Here is a 26354-nt window from a genome sequence, read left to right as displayed (position 1 = left end):
ACAATTAACAATCATAACTATGAATGTGATAGGATGAACTCAACCAGAAAATGGACAAAAGATAGCAGAATGGACTAAAAAGCAGAATCTAACAATATGTTGTTTACAAGAAACACATTTGAAGCACAAAAATTCACATAGAGATAAAATAAGGTTCTTGAGCAAAATCATTATGCTTCATTTGAATTTAAAAAAGGACAAAACTCATGACTTCAGATAAGGTTAGTATAAATTAAATAAATTAAAAAGATAAGGAAGAAATGACATTATTCTCAAAGGCACCATGGTAACATTTTTGTATCAATGCTTAATATACATTTAATAACATAGCATCTAAGTGCTTAAAGTTAATAAAAATGGAGGGAGGAATGTATGTTAAAACTATAACAGTGGAGGACTTTAATGTACCCCTTTGAAATCAAGACAATTTTAACCAAAAGATGAACAAGAAAGATCTGAAGATAATTTTAGAAAAACTGATAAAAATTGATCATGGATTAAGGAATAAATAGTTCACCAAAAATGAAGGACAAAAATGCCAAAAATGTAATGTACTGATTATAATGTAATAAAATTATTTTCAATAAAGGGACCTTAAGAATTTTAAAATAATTAGAATCTAAACAACATGATTTCAAAGAACTTGTAGGCCAAAAAACTAATTATGGAATAATAGAAAATTTCATCAAAAATAGGAAATAATGAGACGACATAGCAAATTTTATGTTAAACTGTAAGAAAAATTGCTTAATAGAGCAATTTTGAGAATTGTATATTTCTAAACACTTTCATAAACAACAAAAAAGAACAAATAAATGAATTAAACATTCGATTTGAAATAAATTCTCAATTAAATAACAAACTAAAAATTCTGAAAAATTAAAGAGATTACTATAGTTTAAAGCAAAAAGACTATTGAATTGATATATAAAACTGGGAGTTTTTTTTTTTTTTGGAAAACCTAATAAAGAAGTTAAACAGTTACCAAACTAATTTTCAAAAAAAGAAAGACAGGAAAACCAATTATTCATATCAAGAATGAAAAAGAAGAACTCACAACAATTTAAAAAAGAAATTATTCGAAAATATTTTGCTCCATTATATGGTGACAAACTGATAAGGCAAAATAAATATTTAGAAAAATGCAAAATTTCAAGATTAACAAAAGAAGAACTAGTTTATTTAAATAACAGATTTAAATAAATCTGAAAAAGAAATTGAACAAGCAATAAATGTTCACCCAAAGAAAAAATCTCTACAAGTAAATGGATTCACAGGTGAATTCCGCCAAACATTCAAAGATTAATTCTAATACTCTATTGTAATATTAGGAGAAAGCATCCTTTAAATATATTTCTGTGACATAGACATGTGCTTTATAGCAAAGCCAGGAAGAGACAAATCAGAGAAAAAATAAACCAATATCCATAATGAATGTCAGTAGAAAAAATTTAAACAAAATATTAGCAACAAGCCTACAACAAAATGTTAGTAAAATTATACACTATGAACAGGTTGAATTTATACCAGGAAGGTAGAATTGGTTCAATATAAGGAAGACAACAAATACAACCATGTTAATAATATAGTGAAAACCATTTAATTAAATCAGTAGATGTTCAACAGATTTTTGATAAATTCCAACACTTATTTCTGTTCAAAACTAGGAATCACAAGAATCAATAGATCTTTACTAAGTAGTTTTTCTCCAATTCCAACAGCAGACATTACATGTAATGGGAAAAAAAATAGGTAGAGACCTTTCCAATAAGATTCAAAGTAAAGCAAGGATGACCATTATCACGAGTTCTATTAAGCAGTGCTAGATCCTAGTTACAATAAAACAAGGGAAAAAAAATAAGAAAATAAATATACTAAACAAAATTATCACTTTTTCTCAATAATTCAATGGTATTCTTAGAGAAAACAAGAAATTTAACTAAAATTATTTGAAGTAATTAATGACTTCACAAAAATTTAAGAATATAAAATAAATCCACATGAATCATGAAAAAAAAAAGAACTCAAAAAGAAAATTTAGAATTAAAAATTCCATTTAAAATAATTCCATAAACTAAAATATTTGGGAGAATATCTTCCAAGATTCTATGTAAAGCTAATTATATAATTTACAGAAAAAGACATATAAATAATATTTGAGAAATATTAAATGGTCATGTAAATATTTGACAATATAACAAAAATGACAATATTCTAATTATTCAGAACTATGGCAATCAAATTTCTGAAAGAATATTTTATGGATCCAGAAGAAATAATAATGAAATTCATGGAAAAATAAAAAAGTAAAAAATTTCAAGGATAATAATGAAAAAATAGGAATGAAGGTGGATTAACCATACCAGATATCAAATTATGCTACAAGATGGTAATCACTAAAATTATTTGATACTAGTTTTAGTGTGTTCTCCTATTAGTGGATGACTCAACAAATCATGCTATGCAAATATAGTAAGATAGTATGCTATGAGAAATGATGAAATGGACAATTTCAGAAGAAACTGAAAAGATTTCTATGAACTGATACAGAGTGCTTTGAATAGAACTAGGAGTATAATTTATACTATAACATTATATAACAAATGAAATATAATTATGTGTAATTATAATATATAATGATATATAATACCTAGTTTATACTATAATATTATAGAGAAAAACAAATTCAAAAGATATTAGAACTTTTTGATTTAACCCTTTGATAAAACATGAATCTAAAAAGAGTGAAGATGAATCATATCATTCAATTTCTGACAAAGAAGTGAAAAATTTAAAAAGAAGAAAGAAGTATATGTTTTTAAGGAGATAAGACTAATATGAGAATTTGGGGGATGGTGGGGCTATGTAGATAAATATGAAGGATTTATTTTTCAGTTGCTTTTAAAAATAGGAGTTTCAGCTTAATTTTAAAAATACTTGTTACTTGGAAAAGAAAAAAATTCTCACATATGACAATTTATTCAGATATTCCCCAATTGATGGGCATCCTCTTAATTTCCAAATTTTTGCCCCTAGAAAACAGCTGCTCTGAGTAGTTTTGTATACATAGGTCCTTTTCTTTTTTTTGTGTTCTCTCTCTCCTGAGGTATAGACCTATTAATGGTATTGCTTAGTCAAAAGGTACACATGGTTTATAAAAGCCTTTTGAGCATTGTTAGGGGTCTAGGTTTTTGTCTCCCTTCCTCCATTTGCCTTCTGTTTCTCAGACAAATCATTTCATTCCTCTGAATTTCAAGTTCCTTATCTGAAAAATGAGCATTATAACTCTTGCCATACTTGTCTTACCCACAAAGGGCTATTTAAATAAAAGCTATTAATATAATACATTCTCATGTGGTCATTTTTTGACAATGACATCCAAAATAGTAGCATTAGCTTTTAATTGTGTCTTGCAGCTTTTGATTACAAATCCAAATCATGGTCAGTGCTAAAGCCATATGTAAAAATTCTTATCATTATTAATTAATAATCAGCAAACACGTGTGAAGTACTTCCTATTTATCAGGCACTAATCTGGATACTTGGGGTACAAACAGAGAAGTGAAACAGTTCCTGCCGTCAAGAAGATTATATTCTTCTAGGGTTAATTAGCATATTCACAGATGAGTAGACCATATTTGTACATGAGAAAACTTTTGCTAAAGTACTTGTTCAATACGTCAGTATGACAAGGTGATCCAAAATTCTCAAAGGCTATACTAGTGGATTTTAAATTCTGGTGAGTTTTGCTTACAAGTTTTACTGACAAGTCTTTGAATGTGTGCTCTCTCTTTCTCTCTCTCTCATCTACCTACCTTTCTGTTATTTAAGAACATATTTGTGTATATACGCACAAATATACATACATACACACACACACACGTGTATGTATGTAGGTATATGATACACATACACGCACAAGAGATGTGCGTAATCTGGAGAGACTCATTTCCAGAAAGTTTTTTACATTCAGCAACTTATAATAAAATATAACTCCACAGGCGTTAAAGGACCTGAATTCAAATTTTAGCCCTCCTATTCTGTAGGCATGCATCATTTTTTAATAGAATGTATAGTCAATAAATTTTAGTTTTTATTTTTTGTAAGGTGAAGTTTTATCCAATACTCATTCAATAAAGACATTGTTATTCATTAAACTAAAAAAAAAAAAAAAACAACAAACTAAAACTTAATTTTTAAAGTGATCAACTAAATTTTATTTAAAATTAAACAGATGAAATGAAAACGATAACTTTAGGGTTACTTTAGATAACCTGTGATTAGCCTGTGATTTTGTGAAGTCATTTATCCTCTGTGGACTTCAGTTTCCTTATATCTAAGATCAGAGGCTTGAGAAGATGGGTTTCAAGGTCTCTTCCAACTCTGAATCTATGATCCTATTACTGAACTATGATAAAATCATAACTCCTTGAAGTATATTATGGAGAAATTTTTTATAAAAAAAGTAATGAGTTGTGTATGTTTTCATTCCATTCAATCTCATATAGCTGAAATGACCTTTCATATTATAGGATAATTAACATTAATGTTTGGATAGAGTAAAATTGTTTCTTAGACCTCAACATTTTACAAAAGAAGTCTGTCTACTCTACTCAAATTTCTTTTTAACATTTTCAGTTCAATGTGATTGAACCTTCTGTTATATTATCAGGCTCTCCATTCTCATTCATATATAATCTGTACCCATAGAGCTATAGCTAAGATTTTTTTAAAAGGCAATATGTATAAGATGGGGGTGGGGGGCAGTAGAATGGTAAAAGTAAGGAGAATCAAGCAGATTTTTTTTTTTTTTACTGTTGTAGAAAAATTACTTACTCAGTGGTTTCTATTGGAATGAGTTTTTCTTTCCTCCTAACAGCTTTATGCTAGCCAACTGTACCTGGTGCAGATGAATTGCACTATTTAGCTCAGAGATTTCCCTTCATTTCACTTTCTACTTTTATATACAAATATTAAATTGCTCACTTAAAACTCATCCACAGCTTCAAAAAACATTCAGCAGATGCCAAAATAAGGGAAAAAATAGGGATGAAGGGATGAAGCAGCTCATTATGTGCAATAATTATAACTTTGATAAATAAATTATGCCTACATGTATTTAATTGACCCTAGACCATTTGACTGTTCTGTGCCTCAGTTTCCCTTTGGGAAAATAAAATGATAATATATAGTTTCTTCTGAAAAAGATTTTTGTAAAAAAATTGGTGTAAATCTTAAAATGCTATATAAATGTAAATTATTATGGATGTTGCATTGAGAGGAGTAAGCAATCATAGGAGAAAAACAATCCAATCCTGAATTCACAGTCTAAATTCACTTCTTAAAATTTGTTAAAACTGTGAGGCCATACTTTATTATTATTTTTTAATGGTATCCTTGCCAATTTAAAGGTTTAGGGTTAGAGGGCTCAGTTGCTCTACAAATACATCTCCCTTTTGTTAACAAATTGGAGTTAATTCATTTTCCCTTTTATCTTTGGGCCATATTGAAGGTAGCATTATCAAAGTGAAAATGTCCTTAAAAAAAATACAAAGTGAAATCTATTTGAAAATTGTGCCCACTTCATTTTGTTCTGTGTACCATTTTTCTATGTACATATTTTTAGAGAATATCTTCAATCTGGTCATTGTCATAGATATTTTTGTCAGTGCATCCTGTTCTCTGTCACCTACAATCTGGTTGCTATGGTATGACAATGAATTTTTTTTTCAAATGAAAATAAGCCTCCAATAACAATGTACTCCCATTAAAAAAGAGCATACAGACATGAATACTTGCTTACATTATGTTCTATTAAATATGAACTGACCACATCCTAGCTCCCAGCTCTCTTTTTTTAAATCCTTAAAGGTATTAGAATTAGGCCTAATTTTTTTTTTTAATGAAAAAAGAAATCCTGGAGAATTGACAAGATAATTGTGTGTCATGACAATTTACAATTTATGGTTTTTAATTCACATTAAAGGAATATTTAGTATACCATAAAAAACCTCTTGTTTTCCCAAGCAATACCAGAATGTTTGGAGATCTAAGTTGATAAGCACTGATCCCATTTTAGTGATAGGGAAAAGAGAATTTAAACTGTTAATCCAAGGGCCCACAAGAATTCTGTGGCAGAAGCAAGATGCAGTATTTGACTTGTGTTCTTTATTTGATTCCCTATATCACTTTTCTTTTTCTAGGATTAAAGGACTAGGAAGGACCTTCAAAGGACTAGGAACAAAAATGTTACAAAAGAGAGAATTGAAGAATGCAAAGTATTCAAGATTAGATACTTTGTGTCTAGAAGTGAAGACAAATTCTCATGATTATGAATCTAGAAATGGAAAGGTCCTTGGAAGCCGTTCCCTGAACTTCACAGATGTGAGGATGGAGGTGGGAGGAGATTAATTCACATTGACAAGAGTGGGGGAAAGTGCTACATAGATAATTGGTATTTCTGTGATCTGGAATAAGTCATCTCAACTATCTGGTCTCGGTTTTTCCATATGTAAAATGAGAGAGTTGTTTTAAATCATCTTTCTGCTTCTGAATCTATGATTCTAAATGGTAGCATTAGGCAGGGAAGGGGAGGTATGGAAATTCACTCCAGAGCTTTCTATTCTTTTTCTATGACATTTAGAGTCAGGACTACTTGACTTAGCATTTAATTGCTCTCTTATTGTTTAATGTGTGTTACAAATTAGCAGGGAAGGCAAGATCAAGCCTCTCAAGAAAAGAAACATAGCTTTTATTCTTCTGACTTCCTTCTTCCAATACACACACACACACACACACACACACACACACACACACACACACACACCCCAACTGCTTTATACTTCATCTAGAGAAGACATTAATACTTGTTGATTGAGTCATTAGTTTAAATCAGTTTCTTAATTTGCAGCCCCATGAACTTGTATTTGTTTTGATATTTTGATGTCTTTCTTTTTTTTAAAAAAAAAAATAAAGCTTTTTATTTTTCAAAACACATGCATGGACAATTCTTCAACATGAGCCCTTGCAAAACCCTGTATTCCAATCCCTCCCCCTTTCCCTCACACCCTCCTCTAGATGGAAAGTAGTCCAATATATGTTAAACATGGTAGAAATATATGTTAACTCTAACATATGTATACATATTTATACAATTATTGTGCCACACACACAAAAAAGAGAAGCAAAACAAAATGTAAGCAAACAACAATAAAAAGAGTGAAAATGCTATGTTGTGGTCTAGATTCTGTTCCCACGGTTCTCTCTCTGGGTATAGATGGCTGTCTTCATCACTGAACAATTGGAACTGTTCTGAATCAATTCATTTGTGAAGAGAGCCATGTCCTTGGTAAGTCTTTCAATATAATTGGCTTCCTTTGAATCTCAATATTCAAAAACATTATTTTAAGTTTCAACAGAAGGCCAAAGGGAGTTTATCACACTTACACACACACACACACACACACACACACACACACACACACAAATACATGTATATGTGGCTAAAGAACCCCTGACCTAGTCTATGTCCAGAATATATGTAAAGGAATGGATTAGATGCATAAATGTTTCCCTTCTCCATATATGAAAAGATGTATGTATGCACATATATATGCAGGCATATGTACATATAAGTGTATATATAATATATAAATTGGACTGAGCAATAATTCTGGTTCTGGTTCTATTTTATTAGTAGGCACTTAATTTTACCTCAGTTTCTTAATCTCTGAAATGAAATAGTTGTACTATCTACCTCACAGGTCTATGCTCTAATATAAAATATTCTATTTCTATCTCATTATCTATTGTATAATAGATTTCTATTTATATGTTTCTATATATTGTAATACATATATAAAAATATATGATATATATTCTATATTTCTATATATTGCAAAAAGATTTCTATTTAACATACATATATTAATATATAATAAGAATACATATCAACATGTATATGAATATATATTAATATATGTGTATGTGATAAGTCCTATTTTTATGTATTTTATAGACTGTGAATGTGCTTTTCTCTTAACAGTCCTATGAGGCAGGTAGTCTACTATTTTTGTTACCATTTTACAGATGAAAAAACTGAGGTGAAATCATATGTCTACCAATACATATTTAAAGTCACATTCAGAACTCAAATTCAGGTGTTTTGTAATGTAAAGTTCCAAGTAATATAAACTCCTTGAAGGTAACATTTGCTGGCTTTTTGTATTGTATATCCAACACCTAGCACAATACCTGGAACATAGTAGGTCATCAGTAAAGGCTCTTTGTTTGAATGATTGATCAATTCAACACCCCCACACCTGCATGGTATGTAATTTCTCCATCAGAAAATGGTAAAATGGTTCATAAATGATATGGATCAAACAAACTGCTCTGCTTTTGCTCCTGGAAAGCTGGTAGATATTTGAAACAATCTCTTAATGTGATCTGACTTCAATTTAGAAACCTTTCAATTACAGAACTAAGAGGTAGATGTGGAAAAAACTTCATTCCTACTCTCTCCATATCTAAAGTGAGGAGTTACATTACATTTGCTCTCAGCTGTTGGATGTTATGTAGGGGGTGGATGCGGTTGTCAGGGGTGACAGCTTTGAAACTTTGCAGAGATGTATAGAATCAAAGGGAAGAACCTTCAGAGATTCCTAGAAACTGGAGGAGAGTCTGTATATAGTGTATTGTGATCTGCCAATGTCAGATCTCATGAGTGAAGACAACTAAAGCATCCCAGGAAAGAAATTCCTTGTATAGTTAGTCACAGATAGAAAAAAAAAAAAAAAAAAAAAAAAAAAAAACTCCTTGGGTGGTCGGGTGTTCAGAAGCAGACATGCCTTTCAATATAAAATGTTGCAACAAAGGAAAAGGAACCCAAGATCAGGGAGGCTAGTGGATATTCTCTGTATCTTTTTTTTTGATTTCTAATTTTATTGGAAATCCTTTCACCTTTTAAGATAGATATCTGATACAATTCAGTAAACATTTATTAAGAACCAGATCTATGTTCCAAGTCACTGTATTAAGTGCTGAGGATATAATTAATAAAAAGAAAGACAGTCCCTGCCCTCAATGAACTTCAAATCCAAAAGGAGGAGACAATATATTAAAGAGACAGAAAGAAGGACAGGGGCAGGGTGGGGTCATTTGAATAGGGGCATTTTATTCCATGGAGTTGCAATCAGGCAGAACAGCAGATGTAAAGTAAAATAAACTTTTACTAGCTTCTGTCCTCTACAAAGGAAGGCATTGGGGACAGTTTGGTATTCTGCCTTTTAACTAGGTCCTGTCAATCAAGACTTGAGTTTTAAAGTGAAAAGTTTATTTTGAGAGGGGCAACTTGTTGCCTACAGTTGAATTAAGTCAGGGAAGTGGAAGCAAATGAATAGGTTGAAAAAGAGTTCAGTGACTATCTAATCCACAGCCTTAAATGAGTAAACTAAGACTCATGGAGATAAATTTGCCCAAGATCACAGGTAGTGTTAGAAGTGAGATGTAAACACAGGTCCACCCACATCTTTTATCTTTAGAGGCAGTACCTGTACTTTCTTCACAATAAAATATTGCTTTATAGGGGAACATTCTTGTCTGAAAACTACCTATTATGTCATGATTTCTGTTCTCATCACTGAGATCAGTATTAACTTTACTACTTCTTCTTTGTGATACTTTCCAGTATTATATAATTTTTGACTACATATATTTGGATGTTAAGATTCTTCATGGGGATACAGGGACCTCTTTTCTTTTGCTGCCTTTGTGGATTACTTTGGAAACCAAGGGGGAAAATGAAGAAATAAGGAGAGAGGCAGACAGTGACAAGAGAGAAAGAGAAAATCCATGTAGCAGCTTGTCCACCCCCCATGACACAATTACAAAAGGCACTAATTAAAGCTGAAGAGGAAGGGCAAGATACATCTGATTTAAGAATAGAAATGTATCCTGTGATTGAAGAGTTTAACTTGTCAGGTCAAGAAAAAAGAAAATGCTAGATTTTTAATCTAGAAATTATCAAAGATCTGAAAAAGGCTTACATTCTTTATGGATCTACATTGTCTTATGCTAAGATGTTATTAGAGAATTTGGCTTTTGAAATTTTAAGAGAGACAGAAAGAGAGATAGAGTGGTGTGTGTGTGTGTGTGTGTGTGTGTGTGTGTGTGTGTGTGTGTGTGTGAGAGAGAGAGAGAGAGAATAAAAAAAGGAAAGGAGAGGATAAGAGAGAGAGAGTACATGTTTATCAAGAACTTTTGCAGGATTATGAGCAAAAGACCTGTGGATTCCACACCTTCCAAATGACAGCTAAAAGCAGATCACCATCTCAAGGTTTTGTCACTTATTTATACTGTTAATTGCTAAATGCTAAATATTCTTTCTTTACAATATTTTTATGGTTCTCTTCCTCCTCATTTTTTCTGTGACTATCTTAGTCTAGCTAGGTCTTCATTATCTCATGCCTAAATAATTGCAATAGCTTTCCAGGGTTTTGCCATTTTCATATCTTAATTCTTTTGTTTTTCCTTGTCTCTACTTGACCACTTGGCTATCCCAACTCTAAAAAGAAAACTGATACTCCTGAGCTTCAGTCCGCACCCTCTGATAGTCTTTTTAAATTGTAATCTAGTACAATTACCCACGAGCCCCCATTTGGTATGCTCCAGATTGATATTATCAATTAATTAGTTTTCATTTGTTTATATTTGCAAAAAGAATATAACAAAAACAGTTGATACAAAGGGCAATTTTCCTAAATCTAGAAACACTTTCATGCATTTACACAAAGGGTCCATGGAGAAAGTTAGCTCAAGATTAGAAGATACATGTAGAAAATGGGTAACATCTCTCCAAATGATTGAATGCAATGAAAGATTCATTTCCTGTATCACAGTCATGCTCTCTTTCCCAATGCCTGCCCCCATATAAAGGCAACTAGGTAGTACAATGGATAGAATTTTGGATCTGAAGTTAAGTCAAATATAGCCTCACAGTTGTGTGACACTGAGTAAGTCATTTAAATTCTTATTTTTTTTCCTCGACTCCAAAATGGGGATAATAGCAATGCCTACCTCACAGAGGCTTTTGAGGATCAAAAGAAATACTATTTGTATAGTGCTTAGCACAGTTCCTGGCATATAAGTGCTCAATAAATGCTTATTTCCTTCCATTATTATTGGGGAAATTCAACAAATTCCATCAAACAACCAAACCTCTCAGTTCCTCAACTTACTTATTTTTTATGACTTCCAACCCACCTAATTACACATTGAGAGATAGTCAAAGCCTTGATCTTGCCATTATTAGCAAGTTTTCTATTTCCATGTTCATGAACACTGAAATTCCCATATCTGATCATAACCCATTGTTATTTCACTTGCAGTTCCTAACCATGTTCTTCATCCTGACACTTCAGTTCTTTCCTCTGCCATCACGCCTACATGGGCTACATTTTATTCCTTGATTAAGCAGTTCAATTTTACACTGCTCTCTCCTCTTTAATACCTCACCCCTTTGGCCTACTACTGATCTTTCCCTGGCAAGCTTCAATATTATAGTGTCTCCTATATTCACTACCTTGATTTCTACTCTATTTCCTGCTAAATGAAGATGAAGAAAACTATAGAACTGTGTTGACCAGAGTTACTAAAAATGTGTTATATAATCTCAATTGGACTGTAACTGCAAGGCAATTCCTTTGTATCTTTTTATTTGGCTCTCTTTTTCCCTTATCACAACAACTTTTCCAAGGCAAAATGTGTCCTTCCAGAGCCCCCTCTTCCCTCACATTTCAGCTGATAATCTTAGCTCATTTAATACTGAAAAAAAGTGGAGACCATTCAATGAGAACTCCTTCTTTTTTCCTCCTTATCTCATATTACTTAGATGCCTTTTGCCACTATATCCTTTCTCTCTTTCATATTTTAGGTTGCCTTCTTTTTTGCCAAGGCAAAACTCTACATACACAAATGATTCCATTCCATCCTGTCTTCTTTAGGAGGTTGCCCTTTTATCATTCCTATTCTTTGATTTATCTTTAATTTCTCTTTTTATACTACTTGCCTGCTACCTACAAACATACAGGTCTCCCCAATCCTCCAAAAAATCTTTTCTTTATTCATTCATTCCCACTTACTTTTGCTAATTTCCTTGAAAAAGCCATCTACAATTGATGCTTCTAACTTCATCATTTTCTCTCCCCATTTTCTTACCTCTACAATCTGCTTCATTATTTAAATGAAACTGCTCTTCACATTTATCAATGATCTCTTAATTGTCAAATCTCATGGTCTTTTCTCAGTCCTCATTCTTTTTGACTTCATGACAACCTTTAACAATGATGATCACCCTCTCTTTTCTCTTTTTTTTTTTTTTTTTTTTTTTTTGTGTGTGTGTGTGTGTGATTTACTATATACTGATTCGCCTTTTGCCTGATTGCTCTTTCTCAGTTTCCTTTCTTGGATATTTGTCCAGGTCAAGCCCAGTAACAGAAAGTATCCCCTAAAGTTCTGATCTGGTTCTTCTCTTCTTTCTGTATCCTATTTTGGTTTTTGGTCTTGTCAACTCCCATGGATTCAATTATTATATCTATGTTAATGATTTTCAACTCCCATGGATTCAATTATTATAGCTATGTTAATGATTTTCAAATCTACTTATCCAACCTTCACCTCTCTACTGACCGCCAGTCTCACATTTCCAATTGTCTGTTGGACATATTGAACTGCATGTCTCATTAACATCTTAAACTCAATGTGTCCGAAACTGAGTTCATTAATTTCCATCCCCCCAGCCTTTTTTCTCCTGAACTTTCCTATTATTGTTAAGAATACCATCATCCTTCTAGTCACTCAGGCTCAAGCCTACGTGTCATTCTTGATTCTGTCAACAATCTATCTCCAATTTGTTGCCAAGATCCTCTTGACAACATTTTGTTTTCTCTCTTCCAACATTTTCACTATCCTGTTGCATGTCTTCAAACCTGACCTGTAAGAGCTTTTTATTTAATCTGTTTGCCTGATATCTCTCCTAACTCTAGTCCATTGCTAATGTCGCTGTCAAATTGATCTTCCTAAAGAAAAAAACTGATCATGGCACTTCTTTCTTCTGACTCAGTAAACTCCCTATAACTTCCATGATCAAATGTAAAAAATTCTTTTTGACATTTAAAGTTATTCATAACCTAGCTCCCTGCTATCTTTCCAGTCTTCTTACACCTTAATCATGCCTATCCTTGGAGATCAAGATACTGGCCTCCTTTTTTTTTTTCCTTGCTCAAGACTCTGTTTTCCAACTCTGGGCATTATCACTGGCTTGCCCCCGTACCTCAAATTTTCTCCCTCATCATTGCTAACTCCTTCAAATCCCAACTGAAATCTCATCTTGGGGAAAAAGTCTTTTCTCATCTCCTTTAATGTTACTATTTATCCTCTGCTGATTGTCTCCAGTTTATTCTGTATATATCTTCTTTGTAGATAGCTACTTGTATAATATTTATCTGTAAAAACTGTATATTCATACATATAAACTGTTCCTTAAAAGCAATGACCATCTTTTTCCTTTCTTTTTACTCCAAGCTTTTAGCATAACACATAGTAGGTGTTTAATAATTGATTCTCTTCAGCATCTTACATGATATCTACATAAATCTTCTGCTTCCATGTAATGCATACATAATTTCTACCTTTCATTGATAGACTGAGTCAATTGAAATATCTAGGAATTGTTAACACTTAGTTTGTAGTTTTGATTCTATAACTAGATCAAAGACAATTTCTCACTTGATAACGATGTTGAGGTGGAGTTTTGTATTTATTACCTTAAATGGGATTGAGGGATATTGGACACTTCTCTTACATCTGAAAAAGTTCAGAAATTATTGTTACCAAAAAGAGGAGATCAAGGAAATATCAATCCATATTAACCCATATGTCTACATATCTACCTGTAAAAATTTTTATGAGAATCATCTGTACACTGATCAAAGGCATTCATTATTTGTAGGGATCAAACAGATTTTTATAAGCGACATTCTACAGTTGACTACATGTTTGCCATTACACAATTTGCCAAGGGAGATAGAGAATATAACATCCCACTATACTTTTTCTTGACCATAAGTAATATTTCATTCTGTAAAACAAAATGCAATCTTAAAAGCTCTCTTCCAATAAGTGTTTCTTATGCATATGTAAAAATTATATACTATAATTTTTACCATATTCTAATAGTAAACTATTGAACTATATTCCAAAAGTGAAAATTTTAACAACTCTCTGATCATTACTTTCAAATGGGACATAAAACCTAAGCTCAACAATGGTGTTCAGGAATTTTATATAAGATACCGAGGTGTTTATTGATATACTTTTGCAAGGGCATCAAGAAAAACCCAAAATAAAGTTAAGTTATAACATAAAAGTGAATACATATATGGTCTGTTTCAAGCAATCCTTCTTTCCAGCATACCTACCTTCCTATAGAAGTAGAGAAATTAAAAATGGTCAGCATCCAGAACAATTTAATCTAAGTTAATGAGGTCAACTAGTTCTGAAACAAGCAGCTCTGATTTCTTTTCATGCCTTCTTCATCTGACTTTTTTTTGTCCTGGATTGTTACATGAAGTATGAAAAGTTTTCAGCCCATGCTTTAGTCAGGATGAATGGAATGCAATGCCAAAATTACATCAGGGATGCTTGTCCTCTGGAAATCTAGAAGCTCATAATCAAAACGCTTACAATTCAACTGTTTTCCAAATTCTTTTCTATATTATTTCTATTTTATTAAATATAGTATCTCTCAGTTAAATTGAATGTCTGTGGTATCTCTCTAGATGATACACATACAGATAGAAAATATAGGCATTGGTTGTTGACTATTGAACACTACCTATTTCTGATTCTTTTCTTCTCTCTTTTGTGTTGCCTGGGCTGCTGTCCTTTACTCTTTGATATAAATGTTGGGAGGATATTTATGACTAAACAATCAAAAGTCTTTTGAGTAGAGCCTTGAGCTCTCTTGGTAAAGCATGCTGCCAAAAATCTTAAAAATAGATAATAGACTACCAAGTACAAAGTGACAAGGGCCTTTAGTTCTTACCAAGAGATGGGGCTTTCATGAACACTTTCTGGCAAAAGGAGACTGAAATGATTAAAATGCTAAAAAGAAAGATAATATAGGAATTTCTTTTTAGAGAAGGAAGAGAAACTTCTCAGTTTCTTCATCTGTAAAATGAGTGTTGGATTAGATAAACTCTTCCTGGTTTTAACGTTATGATCTTATGATTCCTTCATAAGGAATTGTAATAAACACATCTCTCTAAACTGTCTTCTTGAATTGCTTTATCTGGTGACCAAACTTCTAGCAATGAGCAATTTGATCAGACTGGTCCTTGGGCAACACATGCACTAACACTTGTCAGGTCTATACTCAGACCTATTTAAGAGGCTCTACCAGATTGTAATTCTCCATGACAATCATCAAGACACAGATATATTTCTACACTCCAATCAGGTCTAAAACAAGTCATCAGTGACATTAATATAGTGAAAATGTATTTTAATACAGTTTATTTATTTATTTAATAATAATTTAACATTTAATTAAATACATTAATTATTAATTATTATATTATAATATAAAATATATAATTATAATATAAATATATAATTATAATAGAATATATAATAATACAACAATATTAATGTTATTAAATATAAATATAAATAAATAATTGATTAAATGAAATATTTAATAATAGTAAATATACATTTAAAAAGTATATTTAAGTTGACTATAATTGTTTGCAGGTTGCATATTTTATTTGATTTTTGTTGTATCCCCAGTGCTTATCATATTAACCTGATTTAACTTGGCAATTTCAATCACTCTGGGAAATCAATGGTGGAAGACATTTTGATTGGACCAGCCTTTCAATAATCTATTGGTCAAATCATTCATACTGCTCAGATTCAATAATTCCTTGAAATGCACTGGATATGTGCTCCATGCTGGAAATATAATGAGAAAACACAATCAGTCCTGTTTGTCTCACCTGGCGTATTGCAATGCCATCTGAATCTATCTTTTCTAGTTTCTAGTTTCTAGTCTTCAAGGCAGCTTGATGGTATAATGTATGTAGTGCTGGACCTGGAATCAGGAAGGCCTGAGTTCAAAATTGGCCCCTGACTAGATAGGTCACTTAACCTTTTTGCTTCAGTTTCTTTATTTGTAAAATGAACAGGAGATGAAAATGGCAAATCAATCCAGTATCCTTGCCAAGAAAACCACAAAATGGGGTCACAAAACATCAGACGTGACTGAAAACAACTGAACACTTTAGTCTCTCCCCTCTCTAGTCCATGCTGTGCTACTTTTCTAAGAGAAGTTTCCATTGTTCCCAATTGCATCTTTTGGGAGAAAATACAAAACTCCTCTGTTTGATGTTTAAAGCCCTTCACAAATAAGTAAATAAAGTCCTTCCCAATCTGGCTTTAGCCTAGTTGTCTAGGAAAATCATATATTATCTCCTTTCATGTATTGGCTGACTTGTTTTTCCCTGTACAGGACATTCTTTTTCCCATTTCTATACCTTTGTGAAAGCTGCCTTCCCAAACCTGAGATGTTCTCCCTCCTCACCTGTATTTCTTGGAACCCCAAGTTCATTCCAAGACTGAGTTCAGGGGCCACATGCTTTTTGTTTTTGTTTTCCTAATTGTTCTATTAGCACTTATCAATCTCTTTGTATTTACTGTGCACATATCATTTATTTACCCATAAATATGTGATGTTTTCCAGTATATTGGGAGGTCCTTAAAGGCATAGATTGCTTGTTTTTTTGTTTTGTTTTGTTTGGTTTGGTTTTTTTTTTTGGATCCCCATTGTCTACCAAAATGCCCGTTACATAGAACGGTTGTAATAAATGCTTATTTAGTGACTGATTAATTGATTGATTTTTTGAACATGTATTAATCACCTATAAAAACTACAAGTTAATCAGAGGCTCTTAAACCTTTTTTTGTGTGTCATGGACTCCTTTGATAGCCTAGTAATGCCTTATGGACTCCTTCTCAGGATAATGTTTTTATTTTATAATATTATATATTTATATATAATATTATAAAATAGAAACATTATATATAATTAATAAACCAATAAATAATATATTATAAATTATAATTATAAATAAAATAAATAGAATATTAAAATTATTTTATTTATATCAATAAAATAAAGAACATAATGATGAGACTGATGAGAGCAATTAACACAAAATGTTGGGGTTTGTCACCAGATGTTGAGGTTTGGTCACATGAAGAATTCACAATGGCCTTTCTTTTTGCCAAAAGGTAGTTTTTTATTTCTGAGAAGAGGTTACAGACAAAATGAAGAGGTAAAATAGACACCTATGGTAAAATGGTATAAATGGTATGGTAAAAATGACATAAATTTGGGAGAACATATAGTTAACAAAGAAAGGGGTTTTAACAATTAACAATGGAAAAGACAAGTTCCTTAGTGGAATTCACAAATTAACCAGGAGAAAGAGAATACATTATGAATATTGAGTATGCTATTTACTGGCAGGCTAACTTCATAGAAGAATTTAGCATCCTAAAAGATTTGATTATCTATAAGAAGAAGAAAAATACTTAATACATGGGGGAGGGGGAATAGGAGAAAAACATGTGAAAAATATAACATCATGGTGGGGCTTACCCAAAAGGGATTAGACTAAGATTGAGTGAACCAAGAACAGATTTATAGGGGAAATTTAGCCTTGGGGAGTTAAAAACCATAACTTTGCTTTCTGATTAAATACAGTAAGATGGGGTTACCCAAGATTTCCACAGGAGGTAGGACTAAGGTTGAGCTGATCCCCATCAGTGTCCTTCCCTGCTCTCTTCAAAGAATAGAACCTCATCACTAGGATTACAAAATAAACCAATTAAATTGAAATATATTTTTCAAAACATATTTTAAAAAGCAAATTCTCACATCTTAGATTGAGAATTCCTGCTTTTGTTGCAGGATTAGAAGGGAATCATTTGGTGAAAAGATCTGCTTTGGTACCAACCCCATGGTTGGTATCCTTCTCCTAAAGCCTTGCAGGCTTTGTAATACCTGTGGCTAGAAGACTTTCCTTGAAATCAGTAGTTATGTCTGCTTTTGTTTTCTAATCTTTTCCAATTCTCTCACTGTACCTTGATGTCTCCTCTCAGAGCAGAATGTAATAAAATTTGGCATCTACCTCCTGAGGTTTGTGTTTATGAAGCATTATGAGCTCTCCTGAGAAAAGGCATCGTATCAATAAAAAACAGTCAGCACAGCTAACTGACCTTCTCTTCAGACCTTCCTCCTCCTCTCCTTCCCACTCTTTTTTTCTGAATTCCTTCCCTCCTGCTGCGGCAGATCTCTTCCCTAATGTAAACAAGTTGGGAAGACTTGATAAGTGGGCCAAGCTGTATGGGAAGCTTAGTTACCCTGGAAAAAAAGCAAATAGACCAAGTCTCCATTTTAACAACAGTTCTAGACCTAAACAGCTTGTCAGCTTTTACTTTCTGTATTTTCCCCCTTCATTTCCTTCTCCATTCGCCTGCTCTCTCTCTTTTTTTTTTAAATCTGAAAACAGTAGTCCTAGTGAACCTAGGAATTTCTAGTTCATTGTTTTGTTATTTACAAAATAATCATTCAGGCTTGAGAAGTGGGTAGGATGTCATTTAAAATGTTTAAATTCACAATATGTGCTATTTATTGAAATGGTTGATAAAGAGATAGACAACTAAAGACCAGGGTTTATATCTGCTTTGGCGAAATGGAGCTGGAGTCCTATTAAAATATATATTTTTAAAATCTTGGGTATATAGCTAAAAATGAAAAACACAAAATTATATTGTACTATGATATTAAAGCTAAAAAAAAAAAAAAACAGGACAAGAAAAACAACAGGTTAAGTCGATCAATTAAAATATTTCCCTGCCAAGACCAATCAATGATTCAATTTACTAGACAATTTTATCAAACATTGTAATTTCTCTGTAATATATAAGACCTTAAATGAGATGCTAACAGGAGGCATAAGTAGAGAACAGAAGATCTTAAATACTATTATAGAAAGTAGGATAGTTATGGTAGACCCAATTTGTTCAGTTCTGTTATTTCCTGAAGATCATTTAAGCAGGACATTAGTAGGAACAGAAGAGTAATCCAGGACAGGTTAGAGTGTTGAGACAAAGGGGCAAGAAATTCAAGAATAGAAGACATTATAGCATTTCACTAATTAAATGTAGTTTTGGGAGGAAAGTGAAATTAGAATAAGGACGATGGACTCAGATACTGAGAGATGGAATGGAATTTATGATGAGGAAGAGTAAAGCATAGGGTGAGAAGGAATGAAGGATAGGAGTTATGATAAAGGCATTTTGTAGTTTTAAAAATTTCCAATATGAAACACTTATGAGTGATAACCAGTTCAAAGGTGTGGTCATTGCCATGTCTTGCCAAGATAGAGTGGTCATGAGAGAAAGGAATTGGAAGGTCAGAGTTATTAAGGGGATATCAGCATAGATATTGATGTCATGTAAAAAGGAAGAAGTTATAGTCAAGAGGAACCAGATACTGAACTTTTAGAGGAGGGAAGGAGAATGACCTGACAAATCAGTAGATAACTACCTTTGGGATATAGATTGAGTGATATGTAAGAACAGCCCAATGCTTCTGGGCTTAGTGGGGCTACTATACTTATCTCCTCTCTTTCCAGCAAGGGGATCATCTTCTCTGGAACAATAGACTCATTTTTAGTTTTGAGAGAGCCTCATCTTTGGAGAGAAGAGTCATTCATTTTTCTTTTCTTTCTTTTTTAATTGCAAAGCACTTGGGGGTAAATGACTTGCCTAAAGTCACACAGTTAGTGTTAAGTGTTTGAAACCAGATTTCAACTCAGGAGATTTCAAGGTCAGTTCTTTATTCTCTGTGCTGTCTAGATGCCCCATCTTTTCTTTCTTTCATTTTTTCTTAAATTTTCTGGTTCTTTGTTTAAGTCCTCATCCAGAAGCTCCAGGGAGAGAATCATTTAAAGCTTCGGGTTAGCTCACATCTGTCTTCCCAAAAAGAAATAATAGAAAGGCATTCTGTATACAATACACATTGAATATAGGATGGTTATTTATTTCTTTCACTTAAATGCTTAACATAAGGAACTTACAAACACACATTAACCAAGTTCTAGACAAGCAGCAATTATAAGTACTAGTTATGTCATAAGTTATAAGTTAATAATTTACAATTAAAAACATTAAAACTCAAAGGAGTTTGTGGGACTGCTAAATCAACATTTCATCTTTGATCATTGTCTTTACTTAACTCTGTCTTTCAGCAAGCCAGATCAAAAGGTTGAGTTTATCTTCCTTCTGGTGGCCATCCTCTCCAATGAAGAAATTTTTCTTGTTTTTAGTCAGTTCTGAGAGACAGATTTTTTTTTTTTTTTAGTTTTTTGAACTCACAAGGTTGCCTTCAAGGCTGGACATATCTTGAAGGCAAGTTTGTTTATAAAGGAATAGGAATTCCTGAGGGTATCATAGCCATGCAAAGGTCAGGCAAAACTGGACTGGGGCATGGGAAATAAAGAGTTGAAGTGGATGAGGTAAAGCAATAGGATGTGAGGGGTTAAGGATGGCTTACTGTTCATCATTTCGAGATTCAGTATCATAAGGAAGAAGATGCTGTGACTTTTCTGGCTAAATGGACTGAATCTGGGCATAGAACAAGAGACTACATATCCAGGTTGATAGTATCATTAAGTGATGGGAACCACTGTGTTGATGATGGCAAATGATATTGAATGGAATATTCCACATCTGATATAGCACTTTCAGTTAGGCACCTGGACAGGGTGGTAGGATTACCTATTGAGCTTAGTGGTCAAGACAAAGGATTCACTGTTTTTTTCATCTATGTCATTAATAGTACAGTGACTCCAGTTGCCAATTTCAATTATACAAATACCATATGTCTTAAAATTTTAAATTTATTTCCAGCTTATATTTGTAAATTATTTATATATGTATATTTGTAATATGCAAAATTAATTTGTAAATTATATTTATAAATGTAAATTTATTTTAAAATTATATTTGCACAATGAAAGCAAAGCAAAGCAGTGCGGCACTGTGGAGAGAGAGCCTGCTTATAATCTGAAAAAAACGAAGTTTAAGTTTGACATTTACTGGCTGTGTGATTCTGGCATTTACCTTAAAAGTGATCTAGGTAACTTTCTAAAATTATATATTATAGAGAAGGGGCCAAGTTGCATTCATAGAAGGAGTATTAATCCCCCAAATTAATAAAGATGGGTTCACAAATAAATTGTAAAATGAGTGAAGTATGTCAGAATAGCCAATTATCTAAAAGAATTTTAGAAGTTCAAGCTTAGCATTTATCAAAAATGTTATTATTATTTTTTTTTAAAGATTCAGATGTGATATTAGGCTGTATTGAAAAACATAATGGCAGAGCTTAGGAAATAGTAATGCAGCTATGTCCTGCCATGGTAAGACCATATCTGGAATTCTCTGTTCAGTTCAAGCTACCAACCACATTTAAGAAGAAAATTGATGAATTGTAGAGTTCTGGGGGAAATAATAAAGAATCTAGAAATCATGCCATATGAGGAAAGGAAAAGGGAATAAACATCTACGTAGCACCAGGTACCACATTAAACATCTATATATGTTACCTCATTTATTGTTGTGAAGCAGGTGCTGCTATTATTTCAGTTTTATAGTTGAGGAAACAGGCTAATAGAAGTCAAATAAATTGTTCAGTGCCACAGAGCTTGTAAATGTCTGAGGCTAGACCTGGAACTCAGGTCTTCTTGTCTCTTGGTCTAGCTCTTTATAAACTGTGCCAGGTAGCTGCAGAAGATCGGGAAGAGGGGAGGAGAGAAGAATGAGACTATGAGACTATATAGTTTGGTGGAAAGCAGGTTTAGGACTGATGCAGTAATCATCATGAGAAATCTGAAGAGTTGACCTATAGAAAATAGATTATACTTATTCTGATTAGCTAGTCTAGTAGGCAGAACTTCAAGCAATGATTGAAAGTTGCAGAAATACAAATTTGGATTTGGTGGAAGAAAACACTTCTTAAGTGTTTGATCAGAGTTGACCAAAAATGGACCAAAGCTGAATTCTCCTTCAATAGATGTCTTTTTTTAAAGTTTTTTTTTTCTATTTTTCTCCCTTCGGCTTCTGTTCCACCACCATTGAAAAAGGAAGAAAAAAAGATAAATCCTTATAACAAATATGCAAAGTCAAGTAGAAGCGAATCCTATATTAGTTATACAAAAAAAGTATTTCATGTGCATGCTAAGTCCATTTCTGTCATTCTTTGTCACGAATCCTTTGAAATCATAGTTGGTCATTACTTTGATAAGAGTTTTTAAGTCTTTCAAAATTGTTTGTCTTTAGGATGTTGTATTATAGAAATTGTTCTTCTTTAATTGTGAATGATTATACGAGCCTTTCCAAGTTTCAAAAACCATCCACATCATCATTTCTTATACATATTATAATTTGTTCTACCATTTTCTAAATGATGGGCACCCTCTTAATTTCCATTTCTTTGCCATCATAAAAACAAAACAAAGCAAAAAATTTAGCTACTAAAATCTTATTTTAGATCTTTTCCTCCTTTCTTTGAGTAGAAACCTAGTATAGTGGGATCAAACAACAGAAAAAGGCATGTTCAGTCTATAACTAGTAGCCTTAATTCCAAAATGATTTTCAGAATGACTATATCATTTCACAGCTCCTCTAAGAGTCCATTAGCATACCTGTTTTCCCATAAGCACATCAACATTTTCCTTTTTTGTCAGTTTTCTCAATCTGATAAACAAGGGAAATTACTGTTCGTATTCTTTGACAATTTGTCAATTGGAGAATGGCTCTTATTCTTCAGAATTCTTCTCTTCAGTGATCTTTTTGTACCTCTTTTACCATTTGGCCAAATACATTTTTTTTGTTGTTGTTATTTTCTTGAGTACTTTTTTGCTTCTTCTTTTTACTAAACTGTTGACTCTCTTAGGGATTTTGTTGTAACACTCTCATTTCTTTTCTTATTTTTCCCTGTATCTATCTTATTTGACTTTTGAAATCTTTTTAAAGTTAATCCAAGAATTCTTATTGGGTTGTGTCCAGTTTACACATTTTCTCTGAAGCTTTGCTTGTAGCTGTTTTGTCATTAGTGGCTTCTTCAGAGTTTGTGTCTTTTGTCACTGTAGTAGCTTTTTATGGAGAGATTCTTTTTTTATTCTTGTTCATTTTTTTCTAACCTATTTCTACATTTTTGCTTTTATATTAAAGTTGAATTCTGTTCCTGGAGTGGGCCGTGTAGGGATTATCCCAAACTTTTGTGTGTGTGTGTGTGTGTGTGTGTGTGTGTGTGTGTGTGTTGCTATTTTCAGAGCTAGTTCTGGGGGGGGGGGTGTCTATAAGATTTTTGGTATTTCCAAGGTGGTATGATCCAGGGAAAGATGTGGCTTCCTGACTTGTCTGATTTTTACCCAGGGAGAGAACTTGCTCCCCTACAGCAGCAAGTGCTAAGCATTCCTTTATGCCCAGATTCCCTGCTCTCTTTTGAGTGACTCCAAGAAATCTTCTCCACTCTGGAACTATGACCAAGGCTTCTACTTGCCTGAAGCTGCACATGCAAGTGTACCTCTGGGCCCTGGAACTGTGATGAGGTCTGGTCTCCCAGAACTATGACCAGGGTTCCTGCCCCCTTATAAGCAGCCACAAGTGTTCTTTTCTGTCTTGGAACTGTGAAAAGAACACCTTTTCTTCTGTAGTCACAAGTGCTAGTGTTCTTCTTAGCCCTGATCCTGTCCCTTGGAACTCCAAGTAGGCAATATAACAGGATCCTGAACTCAGTGCCAGCAAAGGGCTCCCCATAATTTCTTTTTGACCAGTTGTCTGACCCCCTTTTTATCTTTGGGATGAGAGCACCTAAAGTTGCTACTGCTGTCACAGCTGTCTCTAAGCCCTACCATTGGTGCTGCTGCCATTACTATCTCATAAGTTGTCTTGGGCTGCGAAAAATGATTCACCCCAACTTTTAATTGTCTCTGTCATACCAGAATTCTATTTGAGGAATTATTTTAAAATTGAGGGAGTTGTTGGGAGAGGCTGCTGTATTCCTACCTCTACTTTGTCATCTTGGCCCTCCAAATCCACTTCTGGATTCTCTTTTTATCACTACTAAGAACATTTTGACCATAGTAACTCAAGAACATCTATTATACTAAGGTATAGAGTGACTGAATTATGCATTTATAAAAGAAGTATCCATACCAATTAAATCATGGGCTTCTGAAGTAGTAAAGAAAATCTGAATATATCCATTATTCTGCATCACCATGGTAAATGTTCCCAAATGATTTCCCCAAACTTTGATTTTTCAAACTTTTTTTTTTCCTTTTCAGCATTCTTATGACTATAGGAGCCAAAGAACTTGGAGCCAGAGGGACTTTAGAAGTAATTTCATCAAATCTCTTTATTCTTTTTCCTCCTTAGATATCATGTTTTTGTATCTTTTTATATCAACTTCATTTCTAGATATATTTTCCCCAACTCTCCTCCTTAGAAAAACACACTCTCTAAACAAAGAAGAAAAAAAGGAAAGCTGTTCAGCAAAACCAACCTGTGATCAGTCAATTAATTGATTATATACCATACTCCATAGTGACTCTCTTACTTCTGCCAAAGAAGGGAAGGAGGTACATATCTCTCAGCTCTTCACCAGGGCAAAGCTTTAGCTCACTCATGACTGTTAACTGGAAGTCTCATCCATGTCATCCCTCTTGTTCTAAGACTATAAATAGCACGTGGGGTCTTTCTAGGCCAGAAATTAGTATTTACAAAGCTCTTTCAGGTTTGCAAAGCACTTCACAAATATCTTATTGAACCAAGCCTGGCTCAATAACTTACATACTGCGCCCCAACCCTATGTAGATAAATAGACAATTCTGTATCTTCTTGTAAGAAAGATGTTCTGTTTGGCCCCAGAGGACAGAACTAAAAATAAAGGAGTGATGTTTTAGAAGAGCAAATTTAGGCTCAATGTACAGAAAAACTTCCCAACAACAAGAGATGGATTTTTTTTTTTTTTTAAATTTTATAATAACTCTATATTGACAGAATCCATGCCAGGGTAATTTTTTAAAAACATTATCCCTTGCACTCACTTATGTTCCGATTTTTCCCCTCCCTCCCTCCACCCCCTCCCCTAGATGGCAATCAGTCCTATATATGTTAGATATGTTGCAGTATATCCTAGATACAATACATATTTGCAGAACCGAGCAGTTCTCTTGTTGCACAGGGAGAATTGGATTCAGAAGGTAAAAACAACTCGGAAAGAAAAACAAAAATGCAAATAGTTCACATTTGTTTCCCAGTGTTCTTTCTTTGGGTGTAGCTGCTTCTGTCCATCATTTATCAATTGAAATTGAGTCTTTGTCAAAGAAATCCACTTCCATCAGAATACATCCTCATACAATATCGTTGTCGAAGTGTAAAGTGATCTCCTGGTTCTGCTCATTTCACTTAGCATCAGTTCATGTAAGTCAGAGATGGATGGTTAATAGAGAATTCTCCAAAGGAGGTTTTCTAATTGAAATTGAATGACTGGCATCATGAAAAGCATAAATTATGTTTCAGATATGGGTTGAACTTTCTTCTAATTCTGAGATTCTATATGACTATTAGGAAATGCTTCATTGGATAGTGCAAATGGATTTTAAGATAATAACATATTACAAAATGCTAAGATTTAAATAGTGCTTTAAAATTTACAATGTGTTTTATAAATATTATGTCACTTTATTTTTCCTGAGAGGTAGGTGCTATTATTATTACCATTCTTTAAATTAAAGCTTTTCAAACCCATATGGATTGTGTAACTGAATGTGGAGTCTTTGAAATTATAATTTATTATTGATAAATGTTTGATTTGTATACCTATTTAGTGGACCTATATATCTGGGATTAGGTAAAAAAATCTCTCGTGGAAAAAGTCCTGATATAGATGAGGAAACAGGTTGGTGGAGATTAAATGACTTGGCCAGTCACATGGTAAGGGTCTGAGGCTGGATTTCAAGTCAAGTCTTCTGGACCCTGGGGTTCAGGGCTCCAGACTCCCTAGCCAACAATTTCCCACCTCTCTTTGATGCCGTATGATAAAATGTGAATGTTTGTAGAACAGCAAGAGAGCTTAGATAAATAAATAGAGGCACAGGGAAGCTGTGACCTGCTGATGGCTGCTATCCTAACAGTATTGCACTTGTAAGTCTACA

Source organism: Antechinus flavipes, chromosome 3 (genome assembly GCF_016432865.1).
Source record: "Antechinus flavipes isolate AdamAnt ecotype Samford, QLD, Australia chromosome 3, AdamAnt_v2, whole genome shotgun sequence".
NCBI lineage: Eukaryota > Metazoa > Chordata > Mammalia > Dasyuromorphia > Dasyuridae > Antechinus > Antechinus flavipes.
This window is presented reverse-complemented; position numbering follows the sequence as displayed.